The 20,538-nt window shown below is 43.8% G+C and overlaps 1 protein-coding gene across 5 annotated transcripts in view; it reads left to right on the top strand.

Annotated features, from left to right (window-relative positions):
- LOC306670615 (myosin light chain kinase, smooth muscle-like) overlaps nucleotides 1–20,538 on the top strand; it is a 125,874-nt gene that overhangs the window by 36,488 nt on the left and 68,848 nt on the right. The gene's annotated exons all lie outside the window — the stretch shown is intronic.

Below are 20,538 nucleotides of genomic sequence, written 5' to 3'. Positions count from 1 at the left end.
TCTGGCAGTACTGGGGAGTCTCTGGCAGAGGGGTGTTCTACCACTGAGCTACATTAGGCTTTTTTATTATATTTTGAGACAGGGTCTCAAGTTGCCCAGGCTGTCTTCACACTTGTGATTCTCGCAGCCTCCTGAGTAGCTAATATTAGGGTGCTACATTGCCTGACTTGGTCAGATCTCTTTAAAAGGTGGGCATTGAGACCCTGATCAATACTATAACCATCTTTTGGTACTATTGTTTTTATGAGAAATTTGTCTCTGGTTCTCAGAAAAGAATATAACTGCCATCCATGTGGTTAACATGACATGGAGTTCTATCAGACCTGGCACCCATTTATTCACCAAGTCCTCTTTGAGTAATGAATGAGGCAAGGTTTCTGCTCTCATGTAATTTTCTTTCTTGTAGAAAAGGAAGGCAGGAATGTTCAGTGAAGAACGGAGCAGCATAAGCAGAAAGATTGGGCAGAGGGTTGTTTCCTATAATGGTCCAGTAGTGGAGAAAGGCCTCTCTCTGGAGGCCATAGGTAAACAGAGTGCAGAATGAAGTGAGTGAGCAACCTTGAGAGAATCTGGAGGAAGATTTTTGCCAGGCAGAGGGCCTAGCAGTTGCAGAGGTCCCGAAGTGGGAGTGAACTTGGTGTAGGCTGGGAGCATGAGTGGAGTTTGAAGCAGTAGGCCAGGGCTGGGTGATAAAAGCTGTCCATCATCATCTTTGGGATGCTTCCCTCTTTCCACACAGCCTGTTTTTGGAACAATGAGCTCTTCCCAGGTGCTCCCATGTCACATCCCTTTAGCATGTCTGTCTCTGATTTGGCTTCTTTTTCTCCCTCCCTCCTTTCTACCCCGGTGGCTCCTCAATTGGCAGCCTCGTAGGCCGTGGGAGGGAGTTGGGCTTTATTCTGCAGGTGTGGGCAGCCACTGGAGGGTGCTGAGTAGATCTGACTGCTGTGTGGGAACTGCCTGGAAGGGTGGGAAGAGGAGGAGGAGGGAGAGAAGAGAGGCCACTAGCAGACTACTATAGTCTCAGTCTGGTCCTTTGGTGGCTAGTGGCAGCGGAGGTGAGATCAGATTGAAGGTAGAACCAGTTACTACCAGCTACTGGTTAGAAAGTGGGTGAGAAAGAGAGGAACAGGATGACACCTGACCCTGAGCATTTGGGTGGAGGGTTGGGCTTTCTGCCATGTGAGAAATGCTGCAGGAAGAGCCCATTGCACTGGAGAAGATGGAGGGATTCTGCTGTACCTTCTTTCCAGGGGAGACAAGAGGCAATTGGGTGTTTTGAAGTTCAGTGGGAGCCTGGGATGGGAGTTGCATTTGGGAATCCTGGCCTGTAGCTGGCACATAAAGCCATGAGACTGGACTTTATCACCTTGGGAGTAAGCACAGCAGTCATGCAGAAGGAGGACTTGAACAACTGTGCCAGTGCAGCTGGTTTTGTCCAGCTGTGGGCCTTGTCTTCCCCATGAGGCTGGAACCTCATTGAGGCCAGGGATGATTTTACTACTCTACCGTTTGTACTAGAAGCCACTCAGAACTGTGACTTAACCACTTCACTTGAATAGCTCTGCAGTGTGAAGTCGAGGCCTGAGGTGATACCATTTCTACTTTTTTGAAGTTGTCCATCGAGGGTTTATGGAGACAGTGCTGATAAGAAAGGACAAGACTAGTCTTAGTTTGGGTAGAAGAGCCTGGTGATGTTCCAATTCTTGGTAGAATGGTTGGGTGGCAGAAAAGACAGATGGAAGGAGTAGGAAAGTATACAAAAAAGAGTCAGATTCCTGACATAAGAAAGTTTTGGCCCCTTAAATGAGGTTATATGACTCTGATCTGAAGGATCATTGAATATTTATTGATTGATGCAACACTAGAATTCTCTTCTTCCTTCTCTGCAAAGCAACCCCTCAGATTGGACAAAATGGGAATTAATCTATTCATGGAAGGAGATGAGTTTTCTGGAGACTGGAAGAAGTATGGGTCCTGTCCTGTCTCTTACATGGACATGTGAGATCAGAGGACCCCTTGTGTCATAGAAAAGTACAGGAATAGTTTCTGGTTATGACACTTGTGGGGGCTTTGAAGTGGTGGAAGACCATCTTGGGGAAAGCAGGACCAGCAGTTGAGAGGCCTCTACAAAGAATACTCCAGGCGTGGGATGAGGGTCAGCCCCACAGAGTTCAAGCTGGTAATAAGCTCACAGGCCAAGGGTTCATCCCCTGGAGTTTTCCTTGGAACCTAATTACTAAACTTTTCCAGATGATCCCTGATCATGAGACCTGATAAAGCCCAATCTTACTGCTAAAACTATGTCAAGATTAAAGCTGTTTTTGTTCATTTGCTATCCATTAAAGCCATCTCAGATTAATTATTTTTCAAAAGAAAGAAAACTATGCTACAGTTCTGCAAGTAACTTATGACCAGATGTTGAGGTCTTGGGATACCCTGCCATGCTTAAAAATTTTGTAAGAAATCTTTAAACAGTAAAATCTAAAAATAAAACCCGAAACCCTGAAAAGATGAATAATAGCAAAGACTTTTAGTTCAAGAGTTTTTATTGGCCTATTTATTTTTATTTATTTTTGAAAAAGAATCATAAGTTGTAATTTAATACCAGATGCAGAGACCTAGATATGCCCAATTTTGTAGAGGGGAGGGAGGATAATCCCAGAAAGCAAAAAGTACCCAAGGGAGAAAGCTGAAAATCACTGGGAGCTTAGCAAATTAGTTAATGGGCATCTACAAGGTAAGAGTTTAACACCCACATGTCGTTGATCTAGAGATGAGTGGTAGTGGTGATGGCTGGATGCTGCTCATATCCCATTAATTCATGGCATCTGAGGAAGATGTAGATCCACGAAACTTCTGCATCTACCAGCCTCCCACTGAGTTGCCTGGGGTGTGTGGAAATTGTACTGAGCATTTCATAACATTGTCCCTAACTGTTCCTTCCTGTTCCTAGTGCCTGAGGTGCCTGAGGTGAGTCTGGCAGCATCTGCACTTCCCTGTCCCATTCACACAGCTGCATCTCAGCTCTTGGCTTGCTGTGCGTACAGCATTAGCAGTCTAGGCCAGATTTCCTGGAAGGCTGACTGTTCACCTCACCTCTTCTGTCTGGCTATATACCTATCTGGTGTCCTGCTGGCCTTCAGTAGGACAAGCATCTCTACCTTTTGTGAGGTGGGGTTGTCAGTATGAGGGGCTTGCTCAGTGCCCCTGGTGAAGAATAAGGAGAGAACGGATGATGCTTGAACTTGCAGGCCTCTTGCCCACAAACCAAATGAAGGTTCAAGCTTGTTATGAGTTATGCAGTACAAACGAGGTGTCTGATGCCATGGGTGAGAATCTAGATTTAAAAGGAGGGTCTGTCTGGTCTGTTTGGAGGAATGCATGGAACAGGAGGGGGACAGTGGTCTGTGCATCTCAGAGGAAGCTGAAAGGGGCCCTTCAAGTTCAAAAGATGCACCTCCCCCACCAAAAGCCTTAAAAGGACCTCAAATGAGACTTTGAATTAAAATCAAGATGAAGATCAATATGAATAAATAAGGATAAAATCCTTTACTTTGGATTTTATAAAAATCAACTAAACACGAAGAAGATGTGATGTGGTTGATGACATTTTAAGATAAGGATGGGAGTGAGGACGTTGATTTGCCACTATCTTTTCTACAGGTTTTGTTAATGACTGTGAAGGAACTGAGATTCACTTATTTGCAAGCTAAGAAGTTAGCCTGCCAGTGTCATTGATGCTGGCAGGAGAGGAGACTCACAGCCTAGAGGTGAGGCGCTTTATGATTCACAGCAATAATAGCCACTGGAGTATCAGCATTTTTCTTGCACTGATTCTTTGAGTTCCCACCCCCACAGCTGACACAAAGAGGTCCAAGTGACACTTGAACAGTAGGGAGAAATCCTGAGCTTAGGAACTTGACTCTTTTATAACAGGCAGTGAGTGCACCTGCACTTGGTCCATTTAAAGGGAGGCATTTCTAGCTGGAGCATCTCTTTCACTTCCCAGTAAACTTATTTACTATTTGGTGGCACTTGGGATTGAACCCAGGGACGCTCTAACACTGAGCTACATCCCCAGCCCTTTTTATTTTGAGGTATGGTCTCGCTGAGGTGCCTTGAACTTATGATTCTGTCATTGGCCTCCCAAGTAGATGGGATTACAGGTATGTGCCACTGTGCCTGGCTATGCAAATATTCTTGAAAAGGGAGTCTGGAATAAAGAATCAGCACCTCTGCTTATAATGTGCAGAATTGTGAGAGACTCATGAACAATGGTCTCTCAACAGTGGCACCAATAGAAAGGGAGAGGAATCTAATATTTATTGCATCCTTGTTGGACCAGGTGCTGATCAAGAGCCTTCTCATTCCTTGCTCCACCAAATTTCTGAATCCTTCTCAATAGACAGTGGTACCCATCTATTGTTGTTTTGTTAGGAAGCTGATGAGTAATGGAACTGGAATATCCAACTGGATATTGTAGATGCACTAGGAATTTTTTATAAGCTTATTCTTGTGCTATGAAATAGCTAAAACTTAGATTCTTACCAGGTACCAAGTGCAGTTCTAAGAATTCTCTATGAATTGATTTATTTAATGTTCACAACTAAGATTATCAGGTGCTGCTAAGGAAACTGAGGCATAGTGAGTGATTGAGCCAGGATTCAAGTCTGCACATTGAACCACTGTGCTGTCATGTTTTTTCTTTAGTCCTCAGGTCACAGCAAGGGGGTCATGGTCAAACCAGTATGTGCCCAGAGGATGTGGAAGGGTTTGGAAACCATGCGAAATTGGAATAGTTGAAGGGCTGTGTTTAGTCTGCAGAAAGATAAAGGATAAGTGAGGACCGACTTCAAATATTTGTAGACATGTCTTGTAGAAGAACGGAGTTTACTCTTTGTGACTGCAGGAGGCAGAATTGGATCCTTTGAGGAGGAGACATATTATGTTCAGCAAAAATAACTTCCTAAGTAATGCAGTGCCCCCTGACATGGTGTGGGAATGGAGTGCTTGGGTGTCAGTACCTCCCCATGCAGGATCTTCTTGGTTATCATTTTGTAGGCTAGGATCTATTATGCTCCCAACAGTAAGTACCTCTATTTCTACTCTCTACAGGGGCTGGATGATAGAGGAGGAGGCCTGAATGAGGTCACTCTAGATCTTTCCTAAGAAAGATGACTGTGCTGACACAGTGGTCTGAGTTCCTTCCCCTGCCATCCCCTCCTGTCTTCTCTGGGGCCCTTAGGCACTCTGTGGGTCAGACCTGCACCGAGAGGGTTCCTCTGTGTGGGTGCAGGGTGTCTCACCCTGGGAACTGGGGCCAAAGGCGTCTGGAAGAGTCGGTCCCCGCTACCTCCACGTGCTCCCACTTCTGGCACTTGCAGGCCTGCACTGTCCCATGGGGACCCAAGGATCTTAACTAAGTCCTGCCTCAGCCCTGCTAGGTTTGGTCCCTTCCCTGCTGCCAGCCTGTAATCACCAGCCTCAGGGCTTGGCCTGACAATTCCCCATGCACACCCCAGGCCCAGTGTTGCCCAGTTTGGGACAGAACAGAATTCTTCTTCTGGGTGGGAGGTTGAGTTAGCAGGTCTCTTAACTGTTATCTGTGGTTCTGTGATTCATTCTTTCCTTCTCAAGTGGCCCAAGCTTTAAAAAGCCAGTGGGAACAGGTGGTTGGGTCCAGCCTTTCTGCAGTGACCTGGCTGTGGCCCCACGGAAACTCCCTTAGTTTCCCAGTCCAAAGCTGAGCAGATCTGGTCCAGCTGTAGGTCCAGAGAGGGACCCTGGACTGGTTGGGAAAGGAATTTGGGGAGACGGTGAGGAATGGGAGTAGTGGCAATGACTTAATGGCATCTATTCCACTCAGCCAGAAACATCCTCTATTGGAAGCCAATGACTCCCCAAATGTGGTCTTAATTAGCTTGTGCATTTCTTTAAAAGAATTACGATCTCATCAAAGAGTTTTGAAAAGTGATGCTTAGCTCAGTGTAAAGGGCATGGTCAGGAGCTGATCCTGAAATAATGTCTCTGCTAGTCCAGATGTCAAGAATCACTAAAAATACACTTATAACTCCGAGGAATTCTTGGTTTTTTTGGATTCATCTCCTTTCTCTTTCAACATCCCTCCAGAATGTGAGAGAGTAAAGACAAGAGCCAAAAAGCTTTAATTATCCAGTCTGCTGACATTATTTTATCTGCACCACTGATATTAAATCTGTGCAACATTCCATTTAAATCTCTGTGCTAAGAGCAAACTTGGGCCTTTGTCCTTCTGCTGGTTGTGGCCAATGTTCTGTTTCCCACCCCGCCCTCCCTCGGACTTCTTAACTTCCAAACTCTCTTTGGTACTGGAAATTATCTGTCTGTGGAATGTCCCTACTTTAGGAAAGTCCCTGAAATGTGTGTGTTTGCCCCCAACTCTTCTTCCTCAAAGCAGCCTGGCCATCTGTGGTTGAGTTCTGGCATAGGCTCCTCATTAGAGCAACCTGGATTGGACAGGAGCTTTTTGCCTTATTCCTGTTATTGATATCAGTGGAGAAGGAAGAGAATGTCTGCGTACTTTTTCTTCCCTCCTTTCTGTATAAATGAAAATTTCCCTGTTAGAATGTTAACTTTCTCTGGCCAGTCAAATGTACCTTCAGTTTCACCCTGACTCCCCTCACTGTGGACCTTTCCATCTGGTTTAAAGTTGACACTGTCACCAAATAGCTCGTTTGTTTAGTACCCAGTGGATGCTATAGTTGTTACTGCTACAACTAGGTCACATTTAAGGAGGGCTTCCAGTGTGCCCAGCAGAGTGCTGAGGGCCTCAGTTCTCACAGCTGCTTGAGGCCAGTGCTACTGCCATCTGCTACGGCTTGCACGTGGTTTGAGTGTGCCACCAAGGGTTCATGAGTTGGAAACTTATTCCCCAGGGAGGCAGCGTTAAGAAGTGGTAAAGCCTTGAGATGTGGGACCTCGCAGGGGATTGCAAGACTGGCCTTCCTCACTCTCTGGCTTCCTGTCTTGGGATGTGTCTCTCCCTCTCAGGCATGTGCCTGCTGTTGTGATGCCATCCATGGTGAGGTCCTTACCAGAGCTGTTTAGACTTCCTGTTGTATAGACTTTCAGCCTCCAAAACTGTGGGCTGAAACACCTCATTTCTTCCTAAGTATCCAGCAGATGTCTTGTTAGAGTAATGGAAAACTAATGCATCATCCTCCCCATCCTCTACTTAAAGATTCAGGCTAAGGAAGATTAAAGAATTTGTGGAGGGTCCCATAGCAGAGCCAGGATTAGAAGCCAGGCAATGTGGGATGGAGCTGGTTGACTCCAGCCCCCATTCCACACTGCTGTACATGCACACATGTGGCAGCTGCTGTGCATGACATCTCACCTATCCTCCCGGAACTATTGGTGTCTTTATAACACCCTGTCCTCGACAAACATGTATTGAGAACAGACTGGGAACGCTCTGCCGCTGAAGTCCAAGGACGTACAAACCCCAGTGCGACCCACGGCACTGCAGCTGGGGAGACAGAGCCTCAGCTGTCAGAACTGCGCGGGGTGACTTTGTCTCTTCACTGCTTCACCTCCAAGGAGCAGAACAGCACCTGAAGGTAGTGAGCTCTCAAAAAACATGTGATGAACTGCAAACTTTAAACAAAGCCTTGATATTTTTACAAATAAACAAAAGAACACATTAGTTCCAAAAAGCATGAAGGTCATAAACTGAGATTAAAGGACAGTCTTTATAATTATTTTAAATTTCAAGAAATCAGAATTTATTATTCAAAAATTTAAAAATCATCTGGAGCAAACTCAGAGTTTAGGGTTTACAAACTGAAGTTAAACCAGGTATGGTGGTGCACATCTGTAATCCCAGCAGCCTGGGAGGTTGAGGCAGGAGGATTGAGAGTTCAAGCCAGCCTCAGCAACTTTAGCAAGGCCCTGAGCAACTCAGCAAGACCCTGTCTCTAAATAAAATATTAAAAAGGGCTGAGGATGTGGTTCAGTGGTTAAGCGCCCTTGGGTACACTTCCCACTACAAAAACAAACAAAAAATTGAAGTTAACCATCTTTCATACGTGAACTTCCTTATTATTTCCTATGCTCCTGCCCCACTTTTTTCTTTTCTCTTTCTTGAGGGGGTGTACCATTATTTACATACTGATTTATAAGGGTTTTTATCTAGTAAGGAAAGATGTCTTTTGTCTTTCATGACACTTATGTAAAACGTAAGAAGTTTTTATCTTAGAATTCTAATGAAAAGGGGAAATTAAGGATGACACACTAGATTCTTTTGAAGAGAAAGAACTTCATATTAACTATGGAAGTCTGTTTCCAGTCTCTTCTATCTTCTGTTTTCTTTCATTAAGAATACACTTTATGGTATAAAATGTTTTTATTTATTCTTTATAGTCATACATGACAATAGAATTAATTTTGACATAATCATAAAAGCATGCAATATAATTCAGTCCCCAGTACTTTCCCTCCCCTCCTCTCCTCCTCCCCCTGTTCCCTTCCCTCTACCAATCTTCTGCTATTTTTTATTTATTTTTGTTTATTGTTGTTTTAATTAGTGTCTTGTGGACTACATGATGGTGAGAGTCACTGTGGTATATTCACATATGTACATAGGACACTTAGGTCAGATTCTTTCCACCGTCTTTCCCTATCTTCTCCCTCCTCCCTTCCCTTCATTCCCCTTTGTCTACTCCACTAATTTTTCTTCTATTCTTTTCTTTACCCTGCCCCCCTTATTGTGGGTTGGCTTCCGCATATCGGAGTAAGCACTGGACCTTTGACTTTTGCGGACTGGCTTATTTCACTTAGCACGATGGAAGGGCAACCTCTTAAGTGATGGGCATTGGGCTGTAGGAGACACTCCTTTGCTGTTCTTGTTTTTCTCACTCATTATGGCTTGGTGGGAACTTTGTCATGGCCAGTGTTTGTGAACCTTGGTCTTAGGTAAGGCATTAGCAGCTCATGTATCCTGTTGGGAAATCCTTAGAGAAGAGGTGGACCTTGAGGTTGGAGCAGGATTCTGCTGGGTGGAAGAAACTCTGAAATCCATGCCAGAGCTGCCTTTGCTGGCAGAATTACATAGGAGAGGGCAGAGGCCTTGTGTTTTGTTTGATAGCAACAGCTGTTTTGAACTTCATGACTTCTCAGATTTGGACCCTTTCCTGTCTTGCTCAATGCTTGCCTGACTTCCAAGGTCTTGCCTCATTTGGTTGGGTATCTGAGCATGCATCCCTTCAAACTGCCTGGGAATCCTGAACTTGTGCCTTGCCCAACCCTGGCACTGGATCAAGGAGACCAAGCAGAAACTGGAGCTGAGAAAGGACAGTAAAATATTTGGGAAAATATGAGTTAGCTTCAGGTAGGTTGGCAGAGATCAAGAGGACCCAGATTTGGGTTGGGGTTATAGCTCAGTGGTAGAGTGTTTCTTTGCATGTGTGAGGTACTGGGTTCAATCCTCAGCACCACATAAAAATAAATAAATAAAATAAAGATATTGTTTCCATGTACAACTAAAAAAAAATTAAAAAGAGGACTCAGATTCAAGAACCATAAAGATTTCATATACTTGACTCAGAAATCAAAAAATTTGAAATATATCTTGGGGAAATAATCTGAAAGAGTTAAATTTGTGAAACAGTGACTTGTAGTATTGTTTATTTTAATGAAATTGGAAGTGGCCTTAATGTTAGTTAAATAATAGACAGGATTGAAGAAGGATATAGTTGATCCATCAATGGAATATTATACAGTCATTGAAAATAAAATTTATAATAAACTATAAACTATAGCTGGGAAAAAGTTTGTGGTAGCTTGAAGAAAACCATGGAAAATGAAGCCAGTGATAATCTATATACAAATTTTAATTTTTTTCAGTACAAAAAGACTTGAAATATATACATATATATTTCATACAGATGTGTATGATTATGTTTATGAATATATATGTATATATGTATGGATACATATATATGAATGAAATGGTAGCTGGGTGTAGTGGCAGATGCCTGTAATCCCAGACACTTAGGCTGAGGCAGGAGAATTTCAAGTTCAAGGTCAGCCTCAGCAACTTATAAAAAATAAAATGGTTGGAGATGTGGCTTAATGGTAGAGAACCCCTGGGTTCAGTCCCCAGTACACACACACATACAATCACACACACAAGAAAAGAAAATGGAAGTATTTTGTTGAGGAAGAAAGCCATTTGTAACCCTACTCACAACCAAACTTTCAGCAAATATTTGTTTATGAACAGTGACAAAACAGGAACAAGGGAACTGAAGTGAGTTCAAAGTTCATATAGAGTTAGTAGCTAAAGCAACTGACTATCTAGAAAAAGAGCAAGGATAGATGTGAGAACATGTTCAAATATAACGTAGTACATGAAAATAAGTTAGTTTCCTGGCCTACAGGCTCATGAAGGAAGCAAATAGGGTGAAGGTAGCTAGAGAAAACATCTTTTTTAAAATATATTTTTTAGATATTGGTAGACCTTTATTTTATTCATTTACCTATATGTGGTGCTGAGAATCGAACCTAGTGCTTCACACATACCAGGGAAGCACTCTACCACTGAGCCACACCCCAACCCCTATAGAAAACATCTTCAAAGCCATGTCTCACGTCTAGACTCAGGGAGATTGTCTTAGTCCTGCTTCTGTTGCTATAATACCACAGCCTGGGTTATTTATAAAGAATAGAGGTTTATTTAGGTCCCAGATCTGGAGGCTGGAAGATCAAAGAGCATGGTGCTGGCTTCTGATTGGCATCTGGCACAGGCCTTCTTGCTGTATCATAACACAGCAGAGGGCATCATTCTCTCATCCTCTTCTTATAAGGTCACTAATGCCATCATGAGGGCTCCATCTCCATGACCTTATATCTAATCCTAATTGTCTTCCCAAGGGCCTGCCTCCAAATATTATTAACATGTGAATTGGGGTTTTGAGTATTCAACACATGAACTTTTGGGGACTGTCGATGTGATCAGAGTGGCCATACATAATCTCAGTTCTCCTGAACAGTGTTGAGTACACCTTTCATCCTCATGTCTTGGTTTGAATCTTATGTCTTGTGGTCACCCTGATCATTGAAAAGGGAGATGACATTCTCAGTGGATGATGATTTCCCTGCTGATTGCCTCTTGGGGTTAAGAGATGGTGAAATAAGGCTCCCTGATGCTGAGGTAGAGCCAGCCTGAGGGAGAAGTGGCCCAGGTGTAGTAGATGGTACAGTTGTGCTTCCTGATTGGGTGGAGGATAACCAAGGTGGTTATTTCCAAGCTGCCCCAGAATGAATCTGAAATTCATATTTATCTCTGACCCAGGACCTCCTTTTCTTCTTGCTTCCTTCTTCACCTATCATGGACCCATAGTACCTGACCACTGAAATTTCCAGTGAGCAGAATCAGTAAGAGTAAATAGTTTGCCAGCTGAGTTTTCCCCTGTTGAAGACCTTGAAGCACTTCTCCCTGCAGAAGTTCTTGACTGCTCCTGGGAAAGTCTGCCATGGCTCTTGCAAAACCCAGTCCAAAGGGTTGAGGAGCACTTCACGCAGGTGGAGGTTTGGCCTATGGGACTGTTTACTTCTTGGTGCCACCTTCTGTTCTATTGACCTTGCCCCTGATACTGAGCACAGTGCCATATTGACCATCTGTGATCCAGCCTGGGAGCCCAGCCTAAGTTCAGCCTGCAAGAAAAATGGGATGGAATTGTGGAGGAGGCCCCCTCCCCTGTGCCCACTGGAGGACTGATCTGACCCTGAGTGTCTCAAGATGCCTGCCTGACCATCTTAGGAGGACTGGGAGGAAAGAGGTAAAAGACCTATAGTGACATCTGGTGACATCCACTTCCCAGTCCATATAGGAGCCAGACCTGTGCAGCTGACCATGCATACAAACCAACAGACTAATGCTGTGAGGATTGCCAGGGTAGAGATATCTAGATTTTTATAGATATTTTGTTCTTTTGGTAGGTTGAGGGATGCAGGTGCTGAGTGTTGGGCAGACCCTCTTTGTCTTTTCCTGAATTTAAGCAAGAAATTACCTTGTGGTTCCTGCATACTATTTTATTTTTAAGTTATTATTATTATTATTTTTTGTACTGGGGATTGAGTCCAGGGTGCTTTACCACTGAGCTGCATTACCAGACCTTTGGTATTGTGAATTTTTATTTTTAAAATTTTGAGAGTGGGTCTTACTAAATTGCATAGGGCCTTACTTAGTTGCTGAGTCTGGCCTTGAACTTGGACTCCTCCTGCCTCAGCCTCCTGAGTGACTGGAATTACAGACATGTGCCACCACACCTGGCCTGGATGCTATTTTAAATCTCTGGCTCAGAGATAAGGAGGATGCATTGCCCTACTCTACTTTGGAGGCCAGGCTACACATTGAATTGACAGGAACCTACAAAGATCAGAGTAGAGGTCACCTTAACAAATGTGCCTGATACCAAGCACAGTGCTTCTTGGAGTAGGGAGACCTTGTAATGAGGGAGAAAGAACCAGGGAAGGCTTAAACTGAAGTTGCATAAGCAAGATGGTGCCAACCTTTCCTTCCTTTGATTTTAGCTGTGTTATGGGGACTTGGTACCATCGACAGTGTGGTCAGTTTTCCACTTGGACCCAGAAACAGAGAACGATGAGGTCATTAAAATGGAATCCATCCCCTATTAATAGGTGTGAGAGGAGCAGAGTTGAGGGCCAAAGATTTTCATGGTGGGTGCCCGTGAATCTCACCCATTAGACTCTGGACTCAGAAGTCTCAGGTTGCAGCTGCTTTTTCTAAGACAAGTCTTGAATTGACTGATGATTAAAACAAAACAAAACAACAACAACAACAAAAAAAAACCAGTGAGATTAACATGGGTTCTTTACATTAAGCATTAAAGATAAAAGCTCCAGATAATAGCATTCTGTTAAAGATTATATAACTAGAAATGGAGGGTAGTAATTAAAAATCCATTGTGAATTTAATAGATTTTTTGCAGATTGTATTTTAATTCATTGTACACAAATGGGGTACAACTTTACATTTTTATGGTTGTACACAATGTAGATTCACACCATTCTTGTAATCATACATGTATGTAGGGTAATACTGTCTGTCTCGGTCCACTATTTTTCCTTTCCCCACCACTCTCACCCCATTTCCTGCTACACAATCCAAAGTTCCTCCATTCTTCTCTTACACCCCCTGCCCTCCCACTATGTATCATCGTCCACTTACCAGAGAAAACATTTGACCTTTGGTGTTTTGGGCTTGGCTTATTTTACTTAGCATGATATTCTCCTACTCCATCCATTTACCAGCAAGTTCCATAATTTTATTCTTTCTTTATGGCTGAATAGTATTCCATTGTGTATATATATCACAGTTTTGTTATCTATTCATCAATTGAAGGGCATCTAGGTTGGTTCCACAATCTAGCTATTGTGAATTAAGTAGCTATAAACATCGATGTGGCTGCTTTACTGTAGTATTTTGATTTTAAGTCCTTTGGGTATAAACCAAGGAGTGGGATAACTGGGTCAAAAGGTGGGTCTATTCTAAGTTTTCTGAGGAATCTCCATACTGCTTTCCAGAGTGGCTGCACCAATTTGCAACTCCACACAGTGTATGAGTGTGCCTTTTTCCCCACATCCACGCCAACACTTATTATTGCTTGTGTTCTTGATAATAGCTATTCTAATTGGAGTTGGATGAAATCTTAGGGTGGTTTTGGTTTGCATTTCTCTAATTACTAGAGATGATGAGCACTTTTTCATATTTGTTGGTCGCCTGTATATCTTCTTCTGTGAAGTGTCTACCCAGTTCCTTAGTCTATTTATTGATTGGTTTCTTTGTATTTTTGGTGTAAAGTTTTTTAAGTTCTTTATAAATTTTGGAGATTAGTGCTCTGTCTGAAGTGTGTGTGGAAAAGATTTTCTCCCACTCTGTAGGCTCTCTTTTCACATTGTTGATTGTTTCCTTTGCTGAGAAAAAGCTTTTTAGTTTGAATCTATCCCATTTATTGATTGTTGCTTTTAGTTCTTGCTCTTTGGGAGTATTGTTAAGGAAGTCTGGTCCTAAACCAACATGATGAAGATTTGGGCCTACTTTTTCTTCTATTTGGTGAAGGGTCTTGGGCCCAATTCCTAGATCTTTGATCCATTTTGAGTTGAGTTTTGTACAGGGTGAGAGATAGGAGTTTAATTTCATTTTACTGCATATGGATTTCCAGTTTTGCCAGCACCATTTGTTGAAGAGGTTATCTTTTCTCCATTTTAAGTTTTTGGCACCTTTGTCTAGTAGGAGATAACTGTACTGATGTGGGTATGTCTTTGTGTCTTCTATCCTGTACCATTGGTCTCCCTGTCTATTTTGGTGCCAATACCATGCCGTTTTTGTTACTATTGCTCTATAGTAGAGTTTAAGGTCTGTTATTGTGATACCTCCTGCATCCCTCTTCCTGCCCAGGATTGCTTTGACTCTTCTGGGTCTTTTGTTCTTCCAGATGAAATTCATGATTGCTTTCTCTATTTCTATGAGAAACGTCATTGGGATTTTAATTGAAATTGTTAAATCTGTATAGCACCTTTGGGAGTATGGCCATTTTGACATTATTAATTCTGCCTATCCAAGAACATGAGAGATCTTTCCATCTTCTAAGGTCTTCTTCAGTTTCTTTCTTTAGTGTTCTGTAGTTTTCATTGTAGAGGTCTTTCACCTCTTTTGTTAGATTGATTCCCAAGTATTTTATTATTTTTTTGAGGCTATTGTGAATGGAGTAGTTATCCTAATTTCTCTTTCAGCAGATTCATCACTTATGAATAGAAATGCATTAGATTTATGCATGTTGATTTTATATCCTGCTACTTTGCTGAATTCATTTATTAGTTCAAGAAGTTTTCTGGTGGAGTTTTTTGGATCCTCTAAATATAGAATCATGTCATTGGCAAATAGTGATAGCTTGAGTTCTCCTTTTCCTATTTATATCCCTTTAATTTCTTTGTTCTGTCTAATTGCTCTGGCTTGTATTTCAAGCATGATGTTGAATAAAAATATTGAAAGAGGCATCCCTGTCTTGTTCTAGGTTTTAGAGGAAATGCTTTCAGTTTTTCTCCATTAAGAATCATGTTGACCGTGGACTTAGCATAGATAGCCTTTACAATGTTTAGGTATGTTCTTACTATCCCTAGTTTTTCTAGTGTTTTAAGCATGAAGGGGTGTTGTATTTTATCAAATGCTTTTTCCACATAATAGATGTTTTTATAGAGCTATAAATTGGCCTAATCAGGCATACCTGGAGAGGCCTGCAGGTGGCTGCTCTGTCCCCTAGGTAGAAGCTTCCCTAAATTGCCTGAAAAGAAAATGTTCTGCCAACTAGTATTGCTATTTCAAAACTTTGCAGAGATGGGGAGCACCATTCTTCTCTTTAGAGTCCTATACTAATCTTGTTACTGCGGGGGAGAGACAGCATATAACATCCCTCAAATGCCATGCTCTCCCAAGCCTGAATGCTAAAATATGGACTGCTTCTTTTGCATTAGTTGAGTGACTTCTGCAGATGCAGAATGTCAGGATAAGGTACAAAAACATGAAGAATTTAAGGGCCTATGAACAGGACACTGCCCTACTAGATCTCTCGCCTTACCCCTGGGGCTCCATTTTTCTCCAGTAGGACCCCAAATTCCCTGAAGTTGAGCCATGTCCCCAAGGTCTGTGCTTCCCGGGTGTGCACCCCTCTAATACTAGATGGAAGCCCTTCACCTCCCTGGACACCTTGTATCATCCTATCTCCTTGCCCTTGCAGCTGATGGAGGCTTCTGTGGGGAAAGGACTTTCCCCCATAGGCAAGTGCCTTCCTGTGTCAGAGAGATGGTGGGGAGGGGACAGGTGCTGTCTCCCACCAGTGGGAGCCAGTTGAGTGATTCCTCTGAGTAGAAGTCCCTTACTACCCTCCTGCTGATATGCTGTTCCCTGGGTTGGCCACTGAATTTCTCTAGACCTTTTCCTCTAGGGCTCCCAGGGTCCCCATTTTCTTTCTCAGCAGCAAGACTCCAGAAAAGGAACAGAAGAGGTAAACCACGTTAGTTTCGTCAACACTTCCACAAAGTCTGAAGGTGAAGAGACAGGCAGAACTGCTGAAAAATCAGACTGTTAAAGGAAAAATGGGTCCATCCCTGTGGTGGCCCCTGTTGCAGATGGTTAGCAACATCTTGGGCTGTCCCTGGAGGCACTGGAACTTGATGGAATCCTTTCAGAGAGAGGTAGGCAGGGTATGATGTGGAAGGGCCTCACACTTTGGGTCAGTGTGAGGGTCCCATCAGGCCAGTAAAGAGTCTGACTGGACTCCCAGCTAGCCCTGCCATAGGCATCACATCTGGAACTTGGGTGGGTTTAGCTGCCTACCCACAGAGCACGGAGGACAGGTCAGAGGTGTCCTGGATTCCTAAGCATGTTGAGGAGACCTTTTGTCTAGAAGAAATACAAGTAGCATTTCCAGTTAGTAGCTCTGCAGAGAGCCAGGGATAGTCTGAGAACATGGGGTAGAGGCCAAGTAGACTTCACCAGCTTTAGAGCTGTGAGCAGAGGAGAGACCCCAGCATCCTGCAGACTAGCTCCAGCTTGAGGCACTGTGGGTGGAGTCAAGGGGCAGAGCCAGGAGTAAGTCACCAGCAGCCATGATCCCCCTCTTCTCTACTCCCAAGCTCCTTTCCTCCAATATTCACTCTCCTCCAATAGGTTCCTGACATCCAGGGCACTCCTGAGGAGTGTGTCCCCACCCAAGGCCGCTCCCTGAGTCTCTGCTTTCCCTGACTCCTGTCTCTTCACCCTGGAATGCTGAGTCCTCCCTCCCACTGGCCTGGATGCACTTGGTCTTGGTCTGGGGTGAATCCTGGACTCCTGATTGGCACAGCAGGTGCTGGATATTCAATGAATGCTTGAAGGCAGCAGTCATTTTCTCATCTTGTTTTTGACTTTAATTTGTCCTCTTGCAGCTCCACTGCTGCACCCCTGGGCAGGGGAGACAGTAGTTATTCCATTGAGAGTCAGAAATGGAGCAGTGAGGGCTGAGTATCAAGGCCCTGGGTCAGCCTGGATCGGGGTCCAGAGAATTCTAGGCTCAGCAAAACCAATTCCAGACCTGAGGACGCCAGCCCAACCTGTGACCTGAAGCGGGCTGCAGATTGAACCCTTCTTCCAGAGAGCAGCCACCTCGTTGGAAAGAGCAGGGGAGCAGATGGTAGTCAGGGTGTGAGTGGAGAGATTATGGGAATAAATGGAGTACATTCTGGGTAGAATGAGGTTTAGAGGTAAGGGGGTGCCTTAGCTCTTCCTGCAGCGTTTATGTCACTGTGGAAAAAGGAGCATCTGTCACACTCTGTTTAGCCTGTCACCTTATTTTTGCTCATCAGTGCCGTGGGGGCACTCAGTGAACACCTGGTGATGGACAGACTGTTTCTGGACCTTCGGCCCTCTTTCTCCTGGCTATGCTGAGAGCACAAACCTGATGCACCTGGCTTGATTGGCCCAGGTGGGCAACTTGGGATTCAGATTATGTAGTCTTTCTAAGGGTCAAGGGGAGCCCCATCATCTCAGCTGTTTGCCTGACTGTGGAGTAAGCTCATAGACATCAGTGGCGTAAGCAGTCAGTGTCTAGAAGAAGATTCTTATAGATGTAAACCATAGGAATTAACAAACTTCTGGAATTTCCTTGCTGAGGGGTGTGCGGCTTTTAGGGATAGCTTGTGGCTACTGTGTGTATGTGCTACTTCCTGGTGCACCAGGTGTAGCTCGTCATTAACAGACTGTCCAGCTGTCTCAGGCAGAGCAACTGGGATGGTGGGATGAGGTCCCAAGCACTGCTGCACTGCTCACTGGCAGCAGGCTGAGTACCTGAGCTGCCATCTGAAGAGAGACATGTGCTGGTGCACTCAGGGGAACAGAGTTAGGACGCCTCCCCAGGGCCCCTGTCAACAGACCTTGTGCCTGAAACTTGGTGGCTCTGGTCTTAAGCTGGTGCCTTCTCTGTAGGCCATGGCTTTGTTATCTGTAGGCTGAGACAGTGAGCTAAAGTCCTTTTGAGTTCTGTGGCTATGTGTAATCTAATGGCTGAGCCAGGACAAACCACCAGGACCTTGGGCTCCAGTTCACTCAGCTCCAGTTCTCATAGCCTCTCCAATAATGTGAAATTGTCACCACGGGTCTGAACTGCTAAGTCAGAGATCTGGGTTCAAATTCAGCTGATAAAAAGTAGCTATTACTATTAGCTTTGAGATTTCAGGTTAACTTTGGAGTCTTTCCCTTATCTTTAAAATGAAAATAATACTTGTCTTCTGGAGTTCCTTTGAAAATTAAAGTGAACTTAGGTAAAAGTGAACCAAGGTGAACTTAGGGAAAACCCTGAGTCACCTTGCCCTAATACAGAGCTAGCTCCTGTAAACATTTAATAAATGGGTTTATTTTTATTGTGACAATAGATGTGATTCACTCGTACAGTTTAGGTTTCCTTTCTGTAAAACAGGAGGGTTGGATTAGAGCAGTTCTCCAGCTTTGCCATCTCCAAGGGCAGCAGGGAAAAGAGCATGTGTTCTGGGAGTGGGGCTTGGGTTGCAGCCTGAAGCAGCTTGCAGAAGGCATTTCTTTACAATCTTACATTTATTAATAAAGTTGACTTACAGTTGGTATTCCTTACTATAATGTGAATGGATTGGTTTTAATATAAAAAATACCCAGATCTTTGAGTACAGCTTATGTTCCAGAGGCCCCCTCACAAATCCCCAAAGATCACAGGGCTGCACCCCTCTGGGGATGAAGGTGAGATGAGATAGTTTCAAAGGTCCCTCCTAGCTGTGATAGTCCAGGTTTCTGGGACACATAAGTCTCCCCTGAAAGGGACCTGAGATGGGTACCAGAGAATCCTGCAGAGAATCCTCAGAGAGTCTGGCTCCCTGTTCCCCTACCCTTGATGGGACTGGATGGGGCTGGGTGATACAAGCAGTAGCTGCCTGGCATGGGGCGTGCAGAGACTGGAGGAGGAGCAGAGATGTGCCTGAGCCTGACTTTCTGTCCTTGGACTGATAAACCTGGCTGCTCCAGTTGGCAGTCCTCTACCACCCTAGGTAAATTCCAGAAAACACTAAACCATTGTTTCTCATCCACACTGGAGACTGGTGGAGAGAGCAGGGGATGAGTGGCATGTGGAAGCTCAGGGCTTGTCACACTACCACAGTATTCTCCTGTATCTCCACCGTATTCTCATGCAGCACCCAAAGTAGGGGCTGGGCTTGTGCCCGGGCAGTGGGAGGAGAGGGCAGGAGAACCCAGAGAAGGCAGCAGGCTTTGGGGAGGATACATAGATTTCTTGGCTGTGAGCAGAAACAATGATCTCTAACTGTGGTCTGATAATGTCTCTATGTGTGGGGAGAGACTGTACTGATGGTACAGTCAAACCTATGCAGATTTGCCAGAGACAGGCCACTGTGCACGCATGCTCTCTCCCTTAGGCATAAGGGATTGAAATGAAGTCACCAGTATATATATGGGGCATTCCCTGGGCTAGGTATTGACTACGTTAGTCAAATCTGTACTCATTAGATATCACGACAATGAAATCTAAGGGAATATCAACAAATACTGGAAATTTCCTGTTGGCATGGTGTTTACTATTAAAAAAAAAAAAAAAAAAAGACAACAAAAAAAAAAAACCCTTAACATATCTTTTTATAAATTCTTCCTGAGCAAGTTACTGAATTGAGCCAGGATCCAGAGTTCAAAAGAACTAGATTCTAGTTCTGCTTTATTAACTACATGACCTGTATTAGTCAGTTTTGTGTTACTATAATACCCGAGGCAGGCTAACTTTATAAAGAAGAGGTTTATTCAGCTTACAGTTCTGGAGGTTTGAAGTCTAAGATCAGGTGGTCCCATTGGTTTGATCTTTGGTGAAGGCCTAACAGTGGATGGTGTCACATGGGGAAAAAATGTGTGTTAACAGGAAGAGATCACATCTTGAAACAGGAAGCCAGAGAGTGATTTGGGGATCAGGCTCACTCTTTGAGCAACTTGCTTTTGCAAGAGTTCAGGGGTCTCACAAATGCTTCCTTAATCCCTTTCAAGGGCTGCTCTTCCAGTGACCTGGGCTCCCCCTCCTAAAGGTCCCACCACTTCTCCATTGCCACACTAGGGACCAGGCTCCCAACACATGAACCTTGGGAACATACTCAAACCATATCCAAACCGTAGCATGATCACAAGGCACTTGTTTTTTGAGCCTCAGATTTTCCATCAACAAAATAGGGTTATTAACTATTTCAATATGTTGCAAAGCTGAAGTTCAATCTTTTTGTTTTTCTAAAAACTGACATTTATTCATTAATCAGTATAATTCACCTCAGTGCATACAGAATCATGTGAGACATCTTTCTTATTTTTTAATTTGTTCTAATTAGTTACACATGACAGTAGAATGCATTTTGACACATTGTACACAGGTGGAGCACAACTTCTCATTCCCCGGGCTGTCCATGGTGCAGTCACACTGGTCT

Source organism: Sciurus vulgaris (assembly GCF_902686455.1).
Source record: "Sciurus vulgaris genome assembly, chromosome: 10".
NCBI lineage: Eukaryota > Metazoa > Chordata > Mammalia > Rodentia > Sciuridae > Sciurus > Sciurus vulgaris.
The sequence above is the reverse complement of the archived record's forward strand: the minus strand, read 5'-3'. Positions and strand labels throughout refer to the sequence as shown.